Here is a 19,958-nt window from a genome sequence, read left to right on the forward strand (position 1 = left end):
GCCGGCCCGGGTTCAATTCTCAGCAGCCCACGGGGTCCCCGAGCACCGCCAAGAGGGACTGCCGAGTTCAGAGCCTGGAGAAAGCCCCGAGCACTGTCAGATGTGTGCCCCCCCCCAAAGTTTTCAATCATGTCTGGGGGTCCCCTAGAAAGACCCCCTGCCCTGGGTCCACCCTGAGCTGCTCTCCTCAAGTCCCCAGGGAGCCAGGATGTCCCTCAGGGGAGGAGGGGTGGACCCCAGGGCGCCACCGTCCCAGGCAACGTGGGCTCGTGAGGGTAGTTCATTCACTCGGGAGTGGCCAGTCCTGGGTGCGCCCCCCCAGATCCCCTGATAGCTAACCCCCCTAACCATGTCGCCCCACCCCCAACCCCCAGGCAGATGGCTAAGGCGGCTGATTGCAAAGTGGGCCAGTGAGTCACTGTAGGAAAAGGGACTTTTTATTTATTTTTGAATCCGGGGCCATTCCCCGCGGAGGCTGTCCCTGGCAGAGCTGCGAGGAATTACGGGGTGGTGATGGGGGGCTGGGGGGAGGGGACTCGTAATGATGGGGTATTCCATATGCAGACACTGACACCAGCCCCTGAAGCTGTCTCACTGACCCCCCTTGGTAGGAAGGGCTGGCCATGTGCAAACTCTTCCCGCTAATCCTGGGGTCCACTAGGCGCCATCACTGCATCCCTGCAAACGGGTCAAATCAAATGTCAAGACTCCGGAATTGGGGCCCAGACTGGGTTCTAGCCCCCAACATCGCCAGGCGGTGGGAAAACTCCCCCCCCCAGAGCCTGGGGTGGGGGGACCGTCACATTCAGCGTGTGGCATCAGGGTGACAGGGAGGGTCTTGCATCCACACCAGGTCCTGGGGCGGGGGGCTCTCCGAGGTGCCGATGCTGCCCATGGGGGGGCGTCCCAGGACTCAGAGAGGTGAAACAGGTGTGGATTGGACGGTCTGCCTGCCACTGGGCCGCTGGGCTTGGTGGAAGATCTCCAATCGGGACATCAGGACCCCACACAAGCCCCCTGCAAGCCCGAGTGATGAACAGCCCCAGAGCACTGCTGGGTGGAGGCCACAAGCAAAGAAACCCCCTGAATGGTGACTCACGACCTTCCCTGGCCTTGAGGTCCACAGGGCGGTGGACGCCTTGAGTGCGATTTCCAGCATTTCTCCCTCTGGCCTGGGCAGCCGGAGACTGGGAAATGACCTCACCCCATCTGGAAACTGGAGGGGCGTCCGAGGCCAAGGGAAGGGGGGGTGACCAGCTACGCGGCCTCATTAACCCTCAGCTCTCCTGCTGCCCAGGTCAGCGCACAGCCGCCAGGCACACACCCACAACCAAGGCCAGGTCTAACGAGAGTGAAAAGCTGCAGAAAGCTTGGGACAGGAGAGATAGCACAGCGGGGAGGGCGTTTGCCTTGCACGTGACCGACCCAGGTTCGATTCCCAGCATCCCGTGGGGTCCCCTGAGCACTGCCAGGAGTGATTCCTGAGTGCAGAGTCAGGAATCAGCCCTGAGCACCATCGGGTGTGGCACTAAAACCAAAATAATAATAATAATAACAACAATAACAACGGGCTGGAGCAATAGCACAGCGGGTAGGGCGTTTGCCTTGCACACAGCCAACCCGGGTTCGATTCCCAGCATCCCATAGGGTCCCCTGAACACCATCGGGGTAATTCCTGAGTGCAGAGCCAGGAGGAACCCCTGAGCATCGCCGGGTGTGACCCCCAAAAGAAACAAAAAAAAAAGCTGCAGAAAGCTTGATCCCAAGAGAGTTCTAGAAGGCGCAACCCTTGCAGCATGCCTGGACCCCACAGGTCCCAAGGTCTGGTCACGTTTTTGTTGCTGGGTCCCACACTGGGGTCTGGGTTTTCCAAGGATCAGTCGAGGCAGAAAATCACTGCTCCGAGCAGTCATGGCCAACCAGAGTACACCTCTGAGGGGCTTGGCGGGGGGGGAACTACTAGAAGGTTCCACAAGAAGAGGAAGAAGTCTCACGTCAGATATCACTCAACAATCCGAAAAGGAGGACCCGCAGAGGACGCCGAAGGAAGCCAAATCAGGCGCATGAGAAGGAAGAAACTTCCAGAAGTCCCGGGGAATTGCATGGAATTGCACATGGGCGCATGAGCGATTGGGTGAGACAGGGGTGAACTCAACCCCCCAACCCCCCCACCCCCAGCAGCAGCTGGGACAGGGAATCCTGAGGCTTTCCTTTCTGACTCATTTCCGACAGGGATGAACCTCTAGGCTCCACCAAGTCACAGAGGCGAACAGTCAATGAATGTGCAAATGTTTCCAGAAGGTTCCACAAGCCTTTATGTTTTTTGTTTTTTTTGCTTTTTGGGGCTGGAGCGATGGCACAGCAGGTAGGGTGTTTGCCTTGCACATGGCCAACCTGGTCGGCCCAGGTTTGATTCCTCCGCCCCTCTCAGAGAGCCCCGGCAAGCTACCAAGAGTATCTCGCCCGCACTGCAAAGCCTGGCAAGTTCCCTGTGACATATTCGATATGCCAAACACAGTACCAACAAAGTCTCACAATGGAGACGTTACTGGGCCCGCTCGAGCAAATCGATGAACAACGGGAGGACAGTGCTACGGTGCTTTTTGGGTCACACCCGGCGATGCTCAGGGCTGACTCCTGGCTCTGCACTCAGGAATTACTTCTGACGGGGCTCGGGGGACCCTATGCGATGCCAGGGATCGAACCCGGGTCGGTCGCGTGTCAGGCAAACGCCCTCTCCGCTGTGCTATCGCTCCAGCCCGGTTTCACGAGTCTCTGGTAAGCTAAACCCTGCAAAGTGGCCACCCACTGGCCTGGCTGGGAGTGGACTCTGAGGTTAAGGGTGACTTTCAGTCACCAGCCCCAGCCCAGGAGTGAGATTCTGCATCCTTTCTGAGATAAGGGTACCCACAGTTACTGAGCACAACAAACTAAGGGCACTCACGTACCCCAGCTCATACAAGCCCAGGGAGAAGGGCCCACATCTCTGATTTACTGATTCTTTGTGCAAGTTCAAAAAGCCAGAGAGTACCCAGGAAAGCCAAGAATGTCACCTGCAAGCCCGTTTTAAAAAGCACCTATTTGGGGCCAGAGTTACAGTCCGAGCGGGGAGGGTGTTTGCCTTGCACATGGCCGACCCGGGTTCGATTCCCAGCATCCCATAGGGTCCCCCGAGCACCGCCAGGAGTGATCCCTGAGCACAGAGCCAGAAGTAGCCCTGAGCATCACCAGGTGTGACCATCTCTCCCAAAATAATCCACTGATGGGTCTGGGAAGAAGACTCTGAAGACTACAACACCCCAAAACCCCAGAAACGAGGCAATTCTGACGGATTCAGGTCAGGTACCATCCCCTGGCTGAACTGGTCCTGTTCCTCTTCCCAGCTCTGGCAAGAGGCCGGAGCAAGCCCAGCTTTTGTCTAAACAACACTTTCAGCAATGTGGCGTTCATGTTTCAAGGGCTGACCTCTGAGGAGACATCTGCAAGCCAGCATCGTGTCCAGAAACACCGGGAGAAATTCCCCTCTCGACAGCTGTGGGACACTGACCTTCATTCTGTTTTCTTTTTTGGAGGTCACACCCGGCGATGCTCAGGGCTGACTCCTGGCTCTGCGCTCAGGGATCACTCCTGGCGGTGCTCGGAGGACCCTATGGGATGCCTGGGATCAAACCTGGGTTGGCCGTGTTCCAGGGAAATGGCCTCCCCGCTGGACTATCTCTCTGGCCCATCAAATCTTTTTCTCTTGCCATGATCACTGAAATCATGATTGGACCACAACTGGCTGGGCTCAGGGCTGACTCCTGGCTCTGCGCTCAGGAATCATTCCTGGTGTTCCTGGCATTCAGGGGGCCCTATGGGATGCCGGGGATCGAACCTGGGTCAGCTGCATTCAAGGCAAACGCCCTCCCCGCTGAGCTAATCTCTCTCAAGCAGGTCACTTCTAGACACCAGTCAGCATCGGCGTAGGCTCTGGCATGAAGTACAGGGTTTCAAACCCAAGTCTGGGGTGTGTCTGTCCAGGCAAACTCACAGGACACCCAGTTTGTTCTCGTAATAGAAGTTACAGGGCTGGAGCAATAGCACAGTGGGGAGGGCGTTGGCCTGGCACACAGCCGACCCGGGTTCGATCCCCGTCATCCCATAGGGTCCCCAGAGCATCGCCAGGACTAATTCCTGAATGCAGAGCCAGGAGTCAGCCCTGAGCATTGCCAGGTGTGAGGGAAAAAAAAATGTTATAGCACAGTGGGAGGTGCTTGCCTTCCATGTGGAGGACCCGGGTTCAATTCCTGGCACCCTGAACCTCCAGGAGTGTGATTCCTGAGCACAGAGCCAGGAGTCAGCCCTGAGCACCGCCAGGTGTGGCCAAAACCAACGAAACAGAACAAAAACAAAAATGCCAGAGAGAACCAGAAACCTGTCCAGAAAATCTCACGAAAGGCACTAATATTTCTGTCACCGACCAACGCATTCAACTGAAACCAGTTTGGAAGGCATCCGGAGGGTCACATATGCGAGGGCGAATCTGACATCAATATTGTTCATTTACTGACCAGCATGAGTAAATGAGGGCTGCCCCCTCGTCCATCTGCAGGGGACATCTCTCGAGTTCGGAGAAGCCAAGATGCTTTAAAAAAGCCTCCCCGAAGCCAAATTTAAAAAAAAAAAAAAAAAACTTCTGGTACAGAGAGGGCTGGAACCATAGCATAGCAGGTAGGGCGTTTGCCTTGCGTGCGGCCAACCCGGGTTCGATTCCCAGCATCCCATAGGTCCCCTGAGCACCGTCAGGGGTAATTCCTGAGTGCAGAGCCAGGAGGAACCCCTGTGCATCACCCGGTGTGACCCAAAAAGTAAAACACACACACACACACACACACACAAAAGGGTACAGGGTTTATGGTGTGTGCTTTGCATATGGTCGACCCTGGTTCAATCTCCTACCACACAGTCCCTGGCATGGCCTTGAGTTCCTGAGCTCCGCACACCCCAAACCCAGGGGGAAAAGAACATTTTTTTAAATGAAGTCATGAAATTTGCCTATAAATGGATGGACATGGAGAATTTCATGCTGAGTGGAATGAGTCAGAAGAGGCAGGACAGATATAGAATGAACGCATTCATTTGTGGGATATTAAAAAAAAAATCGTACGAGACTAGTATCAAAGGCCAGTGACAACAGCGGCTGGGAGGACTGGTCAGTGGTGGAAGTTGCCACAAGTGTGTGTGTGGGGGGGGGACAGAGGGCAGTTAGGATAGAGAAGGGGCCAGTCTGACAATAGTAGCTGGACGGGGTCACTCTGGACAAGAGCTGAGTGTTGAAAGGAGGGCAAGGGGTAGACATGAGAACCTCTCTGTATCTGTATTGCAAACCGTAACGCCCAAAAGAGAGAGAGGAGAGAGAGAGAGAGAGAGAGAGAGAGAGAGAGAGAGAGAGAGAGAGAGAGTTCCTGCCATGGGGTGGGTGGGGGTTGCAAAACTGGGGACATTGGTGGTGGGGAATGTGCCCCGGGTAGAGGGATGGGTGTTGCAACACACATGCAGTTCCCTCTCCCCCACACATGCAGTTCCCTCTTCCCAAAACATGCAGTTCCCTCTCCCCCACACATGCAGTCCCCTCTCCCCCACACATGCACTTCCCTCTCCCTCACACATGCAGTTCCCTCTCCACACTATATGACTGAAACCCAATCATGAACAGCTTTGTAACTGGGTACCTCACTGTGATTCCATTGAAGAAATAGAATTTAAAATCAAGTAACATTCTTCAGCATTTAAAAAAAAATGGAAAAAATTTTAGCAGTAACTCAGATTGTTGCACTGGATCAAAAACTGATCCCCAGCCTCCCCCCCCACCCCCCCCCCCCACGTAAATTTCAACGTCTACAGATATTGTAGCAAAGAAACTGGTAACAGAATGCAAGGCACCATTTTATCCCAAAAGGGATGATCTCGTTTCCATGATTTCTGCAAGATTCCAGAATTATTTCAGAAAAAAAGAAAAAAGAAAAAAGAAACAAAACACTGATCCCGAGATACAGGGTGGGTGGGTTCTGGCAAATTCGATGCCTATTATGTCAGACAGGGCTAATCCCCAGTTTATATTAGAAGAAACTCTGAAAATGAACAGCGGTTTCTCCTTCAGAACTGGCAGACATCAGACAATTTCACTGCCGTCAAGTCACTGCTGGTCATTTATGTCCCGAGAGGTAGCCAGTGGCCGGACCCTGTTTCGACCCCACACCCCAGAATCACAAAGATTTCTTGTGCTACTCTAAAGGGGGTCCAAATCATTCAACACTGCTCAGATGTCACTGGTAAGAAACATTTTATACCAGAAAAAAAAAATCCTTCTTCCAGAAACATCTTCATGGAGCTCGAGCAACAGCACAGTGGGGAGGGTGTTGGCCTGGCACATGGCCGACCAGGGTTCAATTCCTGGCATCCCCTAGGGTCCCCCGAGCACCACCAGGAGTGATCCCTGAGCGCAGAACCAGGAGTCAGCCCTGAGCATCGCCGGGTGGGACCCCCAAACCCAAACTAAACCAGACTCATTTCCAAATCTCCGTCCACCAACAAATGTCTGAGATCTTGTCTCAGATCTGAAACTCTTTGAATCTCTGTTTTGGCTTCTGCAGCTGAAAGTTCCGAACGAAATTCTAAACAGGAAATTCTGAAGGCGAAGGATGAGACAGATGCTGGGATTGGGTCGCAAGTGCCAAGCCCTTCATGGTCACAGAATGGAAGGTCTTCACCCCGAATCTGGGGGACATTGACTCTGCACCTCTGACCCTGCCCCTCCTCTGTGCTCCCTCCGTTATCCCACCCAGAGGCACCCCCTCCCCTTCCGGCTCTCAGCCACAGTCCAGAGAGGCTGGAGAAAGAAAGCACGGACCCGTGAACCCAAACAGAGCATCACCAGGGGCCCAGCGAGAAGGAGCAGAGGGTAAGGCACCGCTTTGCAGGCGGTAGACCTGGGTTCAATTTCCGGGACCCCACAGGGTCCCCTGAGTTTCAACCCCAGAGTGAGCCCTGAGCCCTGAGCCAGGAAGCAGCTCTGAGCATGGCTGGGTGTGACCCACAAACAAGAAAACAGAAGGAGGGGCCAGAAGGAGAGATAGCACTTCCCATAGCGGGTTTGCCGTGCAGTGGCTGACCCGGGTTCGATCCCCCGCATCCCATAGAGTACCCTGAGCATCGCCAGAAGCAATTCCTTAGTTCAGAGTGTGTGTGTGTGGGAGAGAGAGAGAGAGAGAGAGGAAGGAGGGAGGGAGGGAAGGAGGGAAAGAAAAGGAAGAAAGGATGGATGGAAGGAAGGAAGGAAGGAAGGAAGGAAGGAAGGAGGAAGGGAGGGAGGGAGGGAGGGAGGAATGGGAGGCGAGGGAAGGAAGGAAGGAAGGAAGGAAGGAAGGAAGGAAGGAAGGAAGGAGGAAGGAAGGAGGAAGAGAGGGAAGGAGGGAGGGAGGGAGGGAGGGAGGAATGGGAGGCGAGGGAAGGAAGGAAGGAAGGAAGGAAGGAAGGAAGGAAGGAGGAAGGAGGAAGAGAGGGAGGGAGGGAGGGATGGGAGGCGAGGGAAGGAAGGAAGGAAGGAAGGAAGGAAGGAAGGAGGAAGGAAGGAGGAAGAGAGGGAGGGAGGGAGGGAGGAATGGGAGGCGAGGGAAGGAAGGAAGGAAGGAAGGAAGGAAGGAAGGAAGGAAGAGAGGGAGGGAGGGAGGAATGGGAGGCGAGGGAAGGAAGGAAGGAAGGAAGGAAGGAGGAAGGAGGGAGGGAGGGAGGGAGGGAGGAATGGGAGGCGAGGGAAGGAAGGAAGGAAGGAAGGAAGGAAGGAAGGAAGAGAGGGAGGGAGGGAGGAATGGGAGGCGAGGGAAGGAAGGAAGGAAGGAAGGAAGGAAGGAAGGAAGGAAGGAAGGAGGAAGGAGGGAGGGAGGGAGGGAGGGAGGGAGGGAGGGAGGGAGGAATGGGAGGCGAGGGAAGGAAGGAAGGAAGGAAGGAAGGAAGGAAGGAAGGAAGGAGGAAGGAGGAAGAGAGGGAGGGAGGGAGGGAGGGAGGAATGGGAGGCGAGGGAAGGAAGGAAGGAAGGAAGGAAGGAAGGAAGGAAGGAGGAAGGAAGGAGGAAGAGAGGGAGGGAGGGAGGGAGGGAGGGAGGGAGGGAGGGAGGAATGGGAGGCGAGGGAAGGAAGGAAGGAAGGAAGGAAGGAAGGAAGGAAGGAAGGAAGGAAGGAAGGGGAAGGGAGAAGGGGAGAAAGGTAGAAAAAGGAGGAGAAGGGGAAGGGGGGAGGGGAGGGAAGGGAGACAGGGGGTGCTAAGCAGCTAGCAACAGGGAGGAAAACGGGGAGACCACGCCAGCATCCCCCACACATGCAGTTCCCTCTCCCCCATACATGCAGTTCCCTCTCCCCCACACATGCAGTTCCCTCTCCATGTCTGCCTGGTCACCCTCCAGAGGGTGGGGCCCAGTGAGGAATCCAAGACCAAGGAGGTGGTGAGTCCCTCAGTGCTGATCAGGAGGCGGTCAAGGCAGACCGTGCTCTCCGCCTGCAGGAGACCCGGGTTAGAGCCCCACCAGCACCAAGTCAGGAGTAGCCCCTGAGCACCACTGGGGAAGACCCCAACTCCCCCCCCTGCAAAAGGAGTTATTTGTTGGTGGTGTGTGCAGAGCCACGACTTCCCAGCGGAGGGCAGGGGGGTCCCTGCGCCCATAAGGACCCCCGGCTCCAGCCTCCCGGCACCCCTAGAAGAGCTGAGGACCCCCTGCAGCGTCCTCCCCCACACCCAATCATACACCCCAACTTCACTCCCAAGGGGGGCTTCCTGCCACCAGGGCCAAGGTCAGCGTCAGCTCAGGAGGGACACACAGGACTGAAGTCCCCAAAGCAAGGCCAGCAAGCGCACACACACACACACACACACACACACATACAAACACACAAACACACACTCATTCACGGCCACTCATGGTCATACACACTCACAGTCACACAATCAGTCAAATATACTCACACACATGCAGTCAGCCATACACACATTCACACACTCATTCACAATCACTCACGGACATACACACACTCACACAATCACTCACAGCCATACCCAAACACAGTCACTCACAGTCATACACACTCATACACTCACTCATACACTTACGCCATACACACTCATTCTCTGTCACAAGCCATACACACTTAAATAATCAGTCATACACACAAAGTCACACTCACAGCCATACAAATTCATAGTCACTCCTATCGTCATACACACATACACACTTGTACACACACTTACTTATACATTCACTCATACACACTCATAGCCATGCTCACATTCATAGTCATACACTCAAACACACATCACACACACATACACAAACACTCAAACTCACAGTCAAACACACACACACACTCAGTCACACACTCATTTATAGTCATGCACAGTCATATACACTCACACACACTCAGAGTCACATCTGTGTGTGTGGCCCCATACAAAAAACAAAACTATCTGGCAACGAGACTGAACTAAAATCTTCAATCACTGTGTCACTGTCACCCTGTTGTTCGTTGATTTCCTTGAGCAGGCACCAGTAACGTCTCCCTCATCCTAGCCCTGAGATTTTACAAAGTGCCACATTCGAGGCTCTTTCAGGGCCAGGAGAATCTTCAATACACTGAGGGAATTAAAGCTGGATCATCAGAGACCAGAGCGACAGCCCAGCGGGAAGGGCGTCTGCCTGGCACGCGGCCGACGCGGGTTCGATCCCCAGCATCCCATAGGGTCCCCCGAGCACCGCCAGGAGTGATCCCTGAGTGCAGAGCCGGGAGTCAGCCCTGAGCACCGCCGGGTGTGGTCCCAAAACACAACAAAATTATCCCATTAGTTTCACCGATTTCTCTTCCGGAGTAAGCGCTGCATGAGGAAACAGAGACACGTGCGGATCTCGAAGAAAAACTTGACAAGAAGAAAAAGACGGTGGCAGGAAGAACACTCAATAGCAAACAGGGGGAAAGCCCTCGGAGGTGAGAGATATTATCAGAGAGATAATATCAGAGACGGAGAGATAACATCTCTCATCTGGGGGCAGCCTCAGCCGCGAAAGGGGGGGGGGAAATCCTCTAAATCCTAAGAGGGCGTCTGCTTGGCACATGGCCGACCTGGGTTCGATTCCCAGCATCCCATAGGGTCCCCTGAGCACCGCCAGGAGTAACTCCCGAGTGCAGAGCCAGGAGTAACCCCTGTGCATCGCTGGGTGTGACCCCAAAAGAAACAAAAAAAAAAGCCTAAGAACAGAGGCTCAGGAGAGGGAGAAAAACTGAAAAGCTCGGGGAAGAGGAAAAAATGCAGATCGCTCAGGCACTAGGAAAGGCACAGAAAGTGCTCAGAGAGATGCAAATTGTGATGAGACTCGCCGGCAATTTTTTTTGGGGGGGCTCTTCTCACGGCAGATTTGGGAGGCAGAGCCGGTGGGGTCAGCCAGTCGCATTCGAAGCGGCTCCAACTGGTGGGAACCAACACGGTCTCCCACAATAGGGGCTATAGAAGCTTCTAGAGGCCAGGCGGCAAATGCATTTCTCCCCCCACTGACCCCGGCACCGCCCGGAAGGAGGGGGTCTGAACATAAATATTCAGCAGGCCATCCTGGGGCAGACAGGGGGGCCCACCCGGCTGCCCATCACTCAGCGGTCTGCTGCCTCCGGGAGAAAGAATGTTTCGGTTCAGGCGAGAGGTCTGATTTGCAAATAAGGGCCCCTGCGGACAAAAAAACAAATCATTCCCACCACAAAGAGAGAGAGAGCCCAGACCTGCAAACACCACCGGCAGCCAGCAAGGAGTTGCAAAGATTCGGGAGCGCGTTTCTGCATTGGAAGAGCAAGAGGAAGAATCCCGGTTCCCTTCCCCTGGCTCACGGGGACTCACTACTTAAAAATAAAAGGTCAAGAACCTGAAGTCGCTGCCCATTTATTTCTCCCCTCACCTAGGAGGGGAAAAAAATAAAGCAAGAAGCTTTATATACACACACATGCAGAGGAATAATGGCATACGTCAGCTGCACATGATGTAGGAAAATGTATCTACACACCTATCGATGCAGGTGAATGTGCAGAATATAGTCCCACCCACCTCCAACTCTGACCAGCTGGAAAGGCCTGGAAATGAATGAAGCCTGGGGATAGAGCGATAGCACAGCGGGGAGGGCATTTGCCTCACAAGCGGCGGACCAGGGTTCGATTCCCAGCATCCCCTAGGGTCCCCCAAGCACCGCCAGGAGTGATTCCTGAGTGCAGAGCCGGGAGTCAGCCCTGAGCATCGCCGGGTGAGACCCAAAAAGCAAACAAATAGTCCAACTCCAACTGCCTTTGTTTGTTCATGGCAGACTGCCATCAGCCCGTCCCTCGAGGGAGCTCAAACAGGGGTCCCAGGCTACATCCCACCCACTCCGGCGTTTTCAACATAAGAAAGACCCGCAACTGACAAGGAACTGAGTCAACACAGCACAGGATGCTCAGAAAACAGGGGAAACGGGGGTCACCGAGCTACGGGGGTCGCTAGGGGCATTTCTGCAGGATCCTGAAAATAGCTAACGGACAGCAGGGAGGGGCAGTGCCTAGGCCGGGTAAAAGATAGCCTGTGAGTTTGGGGTGTCCTGGCCGAATGTTAGGGTTCCTGGCTGCCGAGCTGAGCTTTGCACCCTGTATAGCCCGTGGTGAGCTTCCAACCATCAGGACAGAGAAGGGACCACGAGGACAGCGACAGTTGGAAATGGTCACTCTGGACAGGAACTGAGTGCTGAAAGGAGGGAGAGGGACAGGCAGTAAGACATCTTAATGCATACAGTTCAAACCATAATGGACAGAAGGAGAGACAGAAAGAGAGAGACAGAGAGGAGACAGAGACAGACAAAGAGAGACACAGAGAAGGACAGAGGCAGAGAGACAGACACAGAGACAGAGAAATCCACAAAGTGAAAGAGACAGAGTAAGACAGTGAAGAGGTACAGAGAGAGTCAGAGACAGAGAGACACAGAGACAAAGTGAGAGACAGAGAGAGAGATAAAAAGAGAGAGAGAGGAGGGTGAGAAGTGTCTGTCATAGAGTCGGGGAAGTGATTGGAGGGACCCTGGCGACCCTGGCGCTGGGAAATGTGCCCTGGTGGAGGGGTGGGGGTTGGAACCCTGTAGGACTGAAACCCAACCATGGACAACTTTGCAACTGTGTGTTTCACTATGATTCAATTAAAAAACTAAATTTTTTTAGAAACTTAAAAAAAAATCTAAGTGAAAAATAAAATTAAAGTAAAAAAGTTCCACACACAGACAATTCCGGCATCCCTGAGGAATCCCTGCCCTCCTGCCCTCAGTCCGCCAGGAGTGAGCCCTGAGCACAGAGCCGGGAGTCAGCCCTGAGCACAGAGCTGGGAGTGAGCCCCGAGCACAGAGCCGGGAGTCAGCCCTGAGCACAGAGCCAGGAATCAGCCCTGAGCATGGAATAAGGAGTGAGCCCTGAACACAGAGCCGGGAGTCAGCCATGAGCACAGAGTCAGGAGTGAGCCCTGAGCACAGCGCCACAAGTCAGCCCTGAGCACTGCTGGGAGTGGCCCCCAAACCAACAAACAAAAGAGACGCTCCTTGGGGTGCAGGGTGGACCGAAGCGAAACACCTGCTTCTCCGCTAGGGAGGCTGAAACCTCGAATAAACAGGAAAAGGACGGGGTGGTTTGCCCGCCCCTCCCCAGGCTTGACTCCTACATGAACACAGGATCCTGCTGAGCTGCCACGAGCCCCTGTGCAGACATGGGGGCCCGAGGGGGCGCTTTACGGCTAGGGTGGGGTGCACTTGCCTTATGATCACCCCCCGCCCCGCCAGCATCTGGGGCAAGAGTCCCCCCCTCCACCCACATTCGAGCACCAACTTCCCTCCCCAGCTCGGTGGAAGGGTGGGAGGACCCTAAATCTTCGCGTGGAACCACGCCCTCCCCAAGGGGGGTAGGGCCAACCCAAAAGCAAACACACACGGGCACAGAGAAAAGTGCAGGACAGAGAAGGGACCACTAAAGATAGCGGGAGTTGGGAATGGTCACTCTGGGCAGGAACTGAGTGCTGAAAGGAGGGAGAGGGACAAGCAGGAAGACATCTTAATGCATGCAATGCAAACTATAATGGACAGAAGGAGAGAAAGAGAGAGACAGAGACACAGAGAGACAGACAGACAGAGACAGAGACACAGAGAAAGACTTACTCTGAACCTCAGAAAACCTCAGGGTTTTAAGGTGCTGGTCTTGCACGTGGCCGACCCGAGTTCAATCCCTCGCGCCACACATGGCCCTGCCAGGAGTGAGCCCTGAGCAGAGCTGGGAGTCAGCCCTGAGCACAGAGCCGGGAGTCAGCCCTGAGCATCACCGGGTGGGACCCAAAAGGCCAAAATAATAATAATAATAATAATAATAATAATAATAATAATAATATTCATGGAACTGGAGATAGTCCAGCAGGGAGGGCGTTTGCCTTGCATGCAGCCAACCTGGGTTCGATCCCCAGCATCCCCTAGGGTCCCCCGAGCACCGCCAGGAGTGAGTCCTGAGCGCAGAGCCAGGAGGAAGCCCTGAGCATCGCCGGGTGGGACCCAAAAGTGTAAGGGAGGGAGGGGGGGAGGACTTAGCAAAGTACCCCATGGCCCCTCAGGAGTAGGAGGCTGGGGGTGAGCCCCGAGCACTGCCAGTCTGGCCCCCAAGCCCAAAAATGTGAGTTAGTAAGTGAGCACAAACACGCACGCGCGCACACACACACACACACACACACACACTCATAGTCTCACACACACATATACTGTCTCAGTCTCACACACTCACAAACTCACACACTGTCTCACACACACTCACACACACACTCTGCCTTCCACACACTCACAGTAACACACACTCATATACGCACACTGCTTCACACACACGCTCAGTCACACACACCCACTGACAGTCACACATACACACACTCTCATACACTCAGTCTCATACACATTCTCGGTCACACACAGTCACACGTACACACACAACACAACTCTCGTATACTCAGTCTTACACACATTCTCGGTCACACACACTCATATAGTGACACTGTTCCACACAGAAACTGTCACACACACTCATATACACAGTCACACACACACACACGCAACACTACTCTCGTACACTCAGTCTCTCACACACTCACTCTCATATACTGAGACACACACACACACACACACACACCCTGCTGAGATAGCGCGAACCAGCCAAACCAGCAAAGGCAGGTCGTGGAAAGATCTGAGGGTGTGATGAGAAGTGGGGGGAGGGGTGGGCGAGGTTTGGGGGGGACAGGGGGCCGGAGCTCGGGGGGAGGGAAGCTGAGAAACATCCTGGGGCTTGGTCCAGACCCCAGCGAACAACAGGGGGCCCGGATGCACATTGAAGGGGCTGAAAACGGCAAGTTCAGGCCCAGAGCCCCAGAGCGATAGCACAGCGGGGAGGGCGTTGGCCTGGCACGTGGCCGACCCAGGTTCGATCCCCGGCATCCCCTAGGGTCCCGTGAGCACCGCCAGGTGTAATTCCTGAGTGCATGAGCCAGGAGTCAGCCCTGAGCATCACCGGGTGGGACCCAAAACAAATAAGCAAAAAGCAGTGGGAAAAAGATTTGGGGTGAACAGGGTTCGGGGGGGCGGGAGGCGGCCACCCAGGGTGCTGGGGGCCGCAGCATGAGGTCTTGGCCACCTTGAACCACTCATCGGAGGAGGATGGACCACCACCAGGAACGGCGCGATCTTGGCTGCACTCTGGGTGTGAGGGAAGGTGCCGGGCCCCGGGGACCCCAGCTAAGTTCAGAACAGGGCGGCCACGTCCACTTGGCAGGCCCTCTCGGGCGTGTCTCAACACTCAAAAAAATCTTACCCCGGGCCATAGAACAGTGTGGGGCGGGCGCTGGCCTGGCACGCAGCCGAACTGGGTTCGATCCCCGGCATCCCATAGGGTCCCCCGAGCACTGCCAGGAGTGATTCCTGAGTGCAGAGCCGGGAGTCAGCCCTGAGAACTTGCTGGGTGTGGCCAAAAAGGCAAAAATCATCAAAACCCTAGCCCAGGGCCAGAGATGGGGGGGGGGGGGGGCGTTTACTTTGCACATGGCAGGCCCAGAAGGTTCCATGCCACCCCACGAGTTCCCTGAGCCCCACCAGGAGAGACCCGGTGCGCAGGCCATGAGCCAAGTCCCTGAGCACCGCCGGGGTAGCCCCAAAGCCAAAGCAATAGTAATATTTACTAAATAGATAAAAATCCTAACCAGGGCTAGAGAGACAGCACAGCGGGGAGGGGCGTTGGCCTGGCACGTGGCAGACCCGGGTTCAATCCCCAGCATCCCCCAGGGTCCCTCGAGCACTGCCAGGAGTGATCCCTGAGCGCAGAGTCCGGAGTCAGCCCTGAGCATCGCCGGGTGGGACCCAAAAAGCCAAAAAAAAGAAAAAGAAGAAATCCTAACCAGAGTTGGCGAGATCAGACAAAAATAAAGGCCATTTCCTAAAGACCCCAATTCCATCCCGGACACCCCAAGATCACCGAAGCATCTTCACGGATCGTTGCTGAGAACACAGCTAGGGTAATCCCAAAACCACACACATACACACACACACACACACACACACACACACACACATATTTAGTCACAAACCCTCCCCCAGGGCCGGGGAGAAGACGCAAGGAACCTTGGCACCCAGGTGCCATCCTGGACCCGCAGTCCTAGATCAAGGCTGGGTGTAGCCCCCGCCAACCCAAAACATCCCTCCCGACACCCCTCCCCCCAAATCAAGACATTCTCCTCCGTGTGCGTCGTTCGGGGCTCAGACTCGCAAGTCCTAATTTTTCAAACACTCGCCCTGCCTCACGCGTTGGCAGAGGGAGTTCATTTTCTCTTCCTCCGGTTCCCTGACACATGACAGACCTTGAGTAATGGGTTAATTCCCTTCCCATCCATCACGGCGGGCGCCTGCCCTGCCTGGTGGCAGCCCTGGAAGCCTCTTCCATGCAGAGGGCACTGGGCGGCGGGACCCCTGCCCAGGTGGGCACCGGCCTCCCACCAACACCACAAGCAGAACCCGGTGGCCCTCCCTGCTCCGGCCTCAAGCACAAACTCGCGCTCACCTCGACGCAGTCCTTCAAGTTCTTTCTTGTTGCAACTGCAACTAGTAAAATTAAACTTGGGTGAGTGGGGGTGGGTGAGTTATCAAAGCTTAAATAACAGCGTAACAGCCTAACAGCCTGGCAGGGAAGGGCGCGCAGGACTGGGCACCCGGTACCTACCGCACGCACGTGTCCAAGGCCCCCGCAAATCGCCAGAGATGCTTACAACGCTGATCCCAGTGCCCAGCCCTGCCTGCAAGCCGAGGCAGGCTTCTGGGTGCTTCCACAGAACCCAGTGAGTATCGCTGTCTGACGTCTGCCACAATAAGTTTCCCTCCTCCGGGGGGTACTGAGACCAAGACCCAGGACCCTCAGGAGGAGACAATCTGCCCACCTCTGCTCCGAGGGGCGGTACCAGGGTGCCCCACCTACCGTCTGGCTGCAACACAAGGCCCTGGACGGGGACTCGCCCTGGAGAAGCCTCAGTTACTCACTCGGTTCCCGAAACACGCCTCCAAGACCCAAGCCAGGGGCCGGAGCGATGGCACAGCGGGGAGGGTGCTGGCCTCACACGCGGCCGACCCGGGTTCAATCCCGACATCCCCTAGGGTCCCCCGAGCCCCGCCAGGAGGGATCCCTGAGTGCAGAGCCGGGAGGCAGCCCTGAACATCACCAGCTGGGACCCAAAAAGAACCCACAGGAGCCCCGAGTTCGAGCCCCCAAGCCCTACATTCTGACTTTGGCCCCCGAAATAACAAAAATAATCCAACTTGGAAAAGAACGGGGACAGACAACCCCACCTTTAACTGTGGGTGAGGGGTTTGGTGGGTGGGTGTGTGTGGGGGGGGGTGTTCCAAGGGTGTTCCAAGTCCTCAGGGGGTCTGAGGGATGCTACTGCGGCTATCCAGATGACCGAGTGGACAGGTCACCGCTTGGACTTGGGTTCCGCCAGGCCAGGCCGATCAGGGTCCCGTCACCAACGCCCAGGGGGCCCACACTCGCTGGCCAGGAGCTCAAACCCTGGGCCTCTGAATCAGCCTGGGGCGTCACCGGCCACTCACCACCGCCCTGCACACACTCTGAGTCAGCTCCCAAAGGAAGAGCCGCTTTGGGGCGAACTCTGATTTGGGACAAGCGCCCAGCCCACCCCCAGCCGCCTCCAGGGCGATTCCCAGGAGCCTCGGAAGCCCACAAGTTCCTACCAGGCAATGAAGAGAAAGGCCCCACCAAGGAGAGAGGGAAATTCCAGCCCAGAAGCAGGCGGATGGCATCGGTCAAACGACCACACCAAAGCAGCGCCCAAGAGGCCGAACTCTGCTGGCCGAGAACGAACTTCCTGGGACGGGCAGATGACACCAACCTGGGCCAAGAAGCCCCCCTAGATGCCCCCTACATCTCACCCAGGTCTCTCTGTTCCCCGTTTTTCCTGGTCAACGCCCAAACGATTTTCTGAATGCCCACCTGCCCGCTGGGTTCAAAAGAAATGCTGGCGGGAAATATTGGGGTACAGCCTGCTAACCCCATTTCCCAGTACAAACCCTCCCGGGCACCTCCTGGTTTACCGGGAACCAGACTCCAAGCGGGCGTTGACAATGGCCAAAGGCTGGTGGGCAAAACCGGGCAAGCGCTGGCTGCCACCCTGGGGGGCCCCCCCACACAGCCTTCTGCTCTTCCAGATCCCTTTGAAGCACCCACTGGGTCTCCCACTTCAGAGGGGCATGGCCCAGCAGCACCCAAGTGAAAGGTCACTAGGACTCATCCTGGTGGGCGATGCTAAACGCCGCCTCCCCCCAAATTCCATAGACCGTTTCCTTTCAAAAATCAAAGGTGCCAGAGAGCCGGAGAGGGCGTTTGCCCACCCGGGTTTCATCTCCGGCGTCCCATCGGGTCCCCGAGCACCGCCGGCTGTGGCTCAACAACAAACAACAACAATAACAACGGCAACAACATTTTCAGGAGGAATCTGCAAAGTTCTCCCCGAAGCCGGGTCGGAGCAGGAGACGCGGGGCGACCCGGGGCGGGCTCCGGAGTTTGCCTGCCTGCCGGCTGGGGTCTGGCCGGACGCCAGGCGCGCCAACCCAGCCCCGCGTCGTCTCCCCCCCACCCCCAGCCCGCGGGTGACGCGCAGGCCGGCGGGCTGGTCACCTGGGGACGCCCAGGGGGGCTCTGGCCCGGCCGTGGGGTGCTGGGGGCCCCCGGAAGGGAATGAATGGGCCGGAGGCCTTGCAAAAGCAAGACAGAGGCTGAGCGCGCGGCGGCCCCTCGGGGAGAGGGAGGGAGGGATGAAGGGAGGGAGGGGGCGGCAGGGCGCTGGGGAGCTGGGGGGACCCCCGCTTCTCCAATGGCCTGCGTGGGGCCTGCGGGCCCCCCAGCTCGGCTGCCGGGAAGTGGGGGGTGGGGGAGCCCCAAAGCGCCCCAGCCGGGCCCCCCGCCGCCCCCGGAGGTCAGAACTCGAGAAATCGGGGCGCCGGGACCCCCTCCCCGAAACCCACCCACCGCGGGGAGGGGAAGGAGCGCGCGTCCCGGGTTTGGGGGGGCTCCGCGTTCCCGGGGAGGCCCGCGAGGCCCCGCGCGGGGACCCGGGCGGCCTCCGGGCCTCCGGGAGTGGCCGGCGCGTCCCCCCCGCCGCGCCCCCCGCGGGCCCCGCTTACCTCGGCTCGCGGGGGGCGCTGAGGGCGGCCCCCCGGCCCCCGCCGGCCCGCGCCCCCGCAGCCGGGCCCGGGGCGCGGCGCCAGCGCTCCAGGCGGCCCCTCGGGCGGGCAGAGCGGCGGCCGCGCCTGGAGCCCCGGGACTGGGAGCAGCGCGGGCGCCGGCGGGCGCGGCGAGGGCGGGACCCCGGGCGTCGGCGACACTCCCGCCCGCCCGGCCCGCCCGGGAGGAGCCTGCGATGGGCGCGGGGCCGCGGCGGGCGCGCGCCTGCGTCGGCGTGTGGCGGGGGCGGCGCCGGCGGGACCCCCGGGCGCGCGCGCGGCTGACGCTGCTGCTCTCGGGCGCGCGCGCGTCTCGGGGCCCGCGCCTCGGGGACCCCTTGGGCGCGCTCACGGGCCTTGGGGACCCCTTGGGCGCGCGCGCGACGGGGGACCCCTTGGGCACGCGCGCGCGCCTCGGGGGCCCTTGGGGACAGGCACGGGCCTTGGGGACCCCTTGGGAGCGCGCGCGACTGGGGACCCCTTGGGCACGCGCGCGCGCCTCGGGGGGCCCTTGGGGACGCGCACAGGCCTCGGGGACCCCTTAGGAGCGCGCGCGCGCCTCGGGAGGCCCTTGGGCACGCGCACGGACCTTAGGGACCCCTTGGGAGCGCGCGCGACTGGGGAGCCCTTGGGCACGCGCACGGACCTTGGGGACCCCTTGGGAGCGCGCGCGCGACTCGGGGACCCGTTGGACGCGCTCGCATAGCTGACGCTTGTGCAGCTGGACACCCGCGCTTGTCCTGGGGGGGGTCTCTTGGGCACGCGCGTGCATCTCGGGGACCCCTTGGGCACCCTCGCGCCACTCGAGAGGGGGGTCTTGGGCAAGAACGAGTGTCTGGGGACTCTTTGGGCACGCGCACGTCTCGGGGTATCCCTTGGGCTCTGGGGCGTGTCTGGGGGGGCCCCTTGGGCACTAGCGCGTATCTGGAGGGGGGCCCTTAGGTACTAGCGCGGGTCTGGGGGCTCTCTGGGCACGCGCGCGTGTCTCGGCGTATCCCTTAAGCACGCACGGGGGGTTCAGGGTATCCTTTTGGGCAAGCGCGCGCCTCCAGAGGGGGCCTTGGGCATGCGGACGCGTCTCGGGGGACCCCTTGGGCACGCGTGGGGGTCTCGGTGAGCGCGCGTGGATGGCCACAGTGCCCTGTGC

General features: G+C 57.7%; 1 protein-coding gene across 1 annotated transcript in view; it reads right to left on the bottom strand.

Moving 5' to 3' along the window:
* CUNH1orf21 (chromosome unknown C1orf21 homolog) overlaps window positions 1-19,000 on the bottom strand; it is a 71,569-nt gene extending 52,569 nt beyond the window's left edge. Inside the window, exon 1 of the mRNA XM_056109597.1 lies at window positions 18,773-19,000. The gene's annotated coding sequence lies outside the window, so the exon portion shown is untranslated. The remainder of the gene's footprint in view (window positions 1-18,772) is intronic.
* Between the last annotated feature and the right edge of the window lie 958 nt (window positions 19,001-19,958).

The sequence above is a fragment of the Sorex fumeus genome, unplaced genomic scaffold, assembly GCF_029834395.1.
Source record: "Sorex fumeus unplaced genomic scaffold, SorFum_2.1 ptg000317l, whole genome shotgun sequence".
In the NCBI taxonomy this organism is placed as follows: domain Eukaryota; kingdom Metazoa; phylum Chordata; class Mammalia; order Eulipotyphla; family Soricidae; genus Sorex; species Sorex fumeus.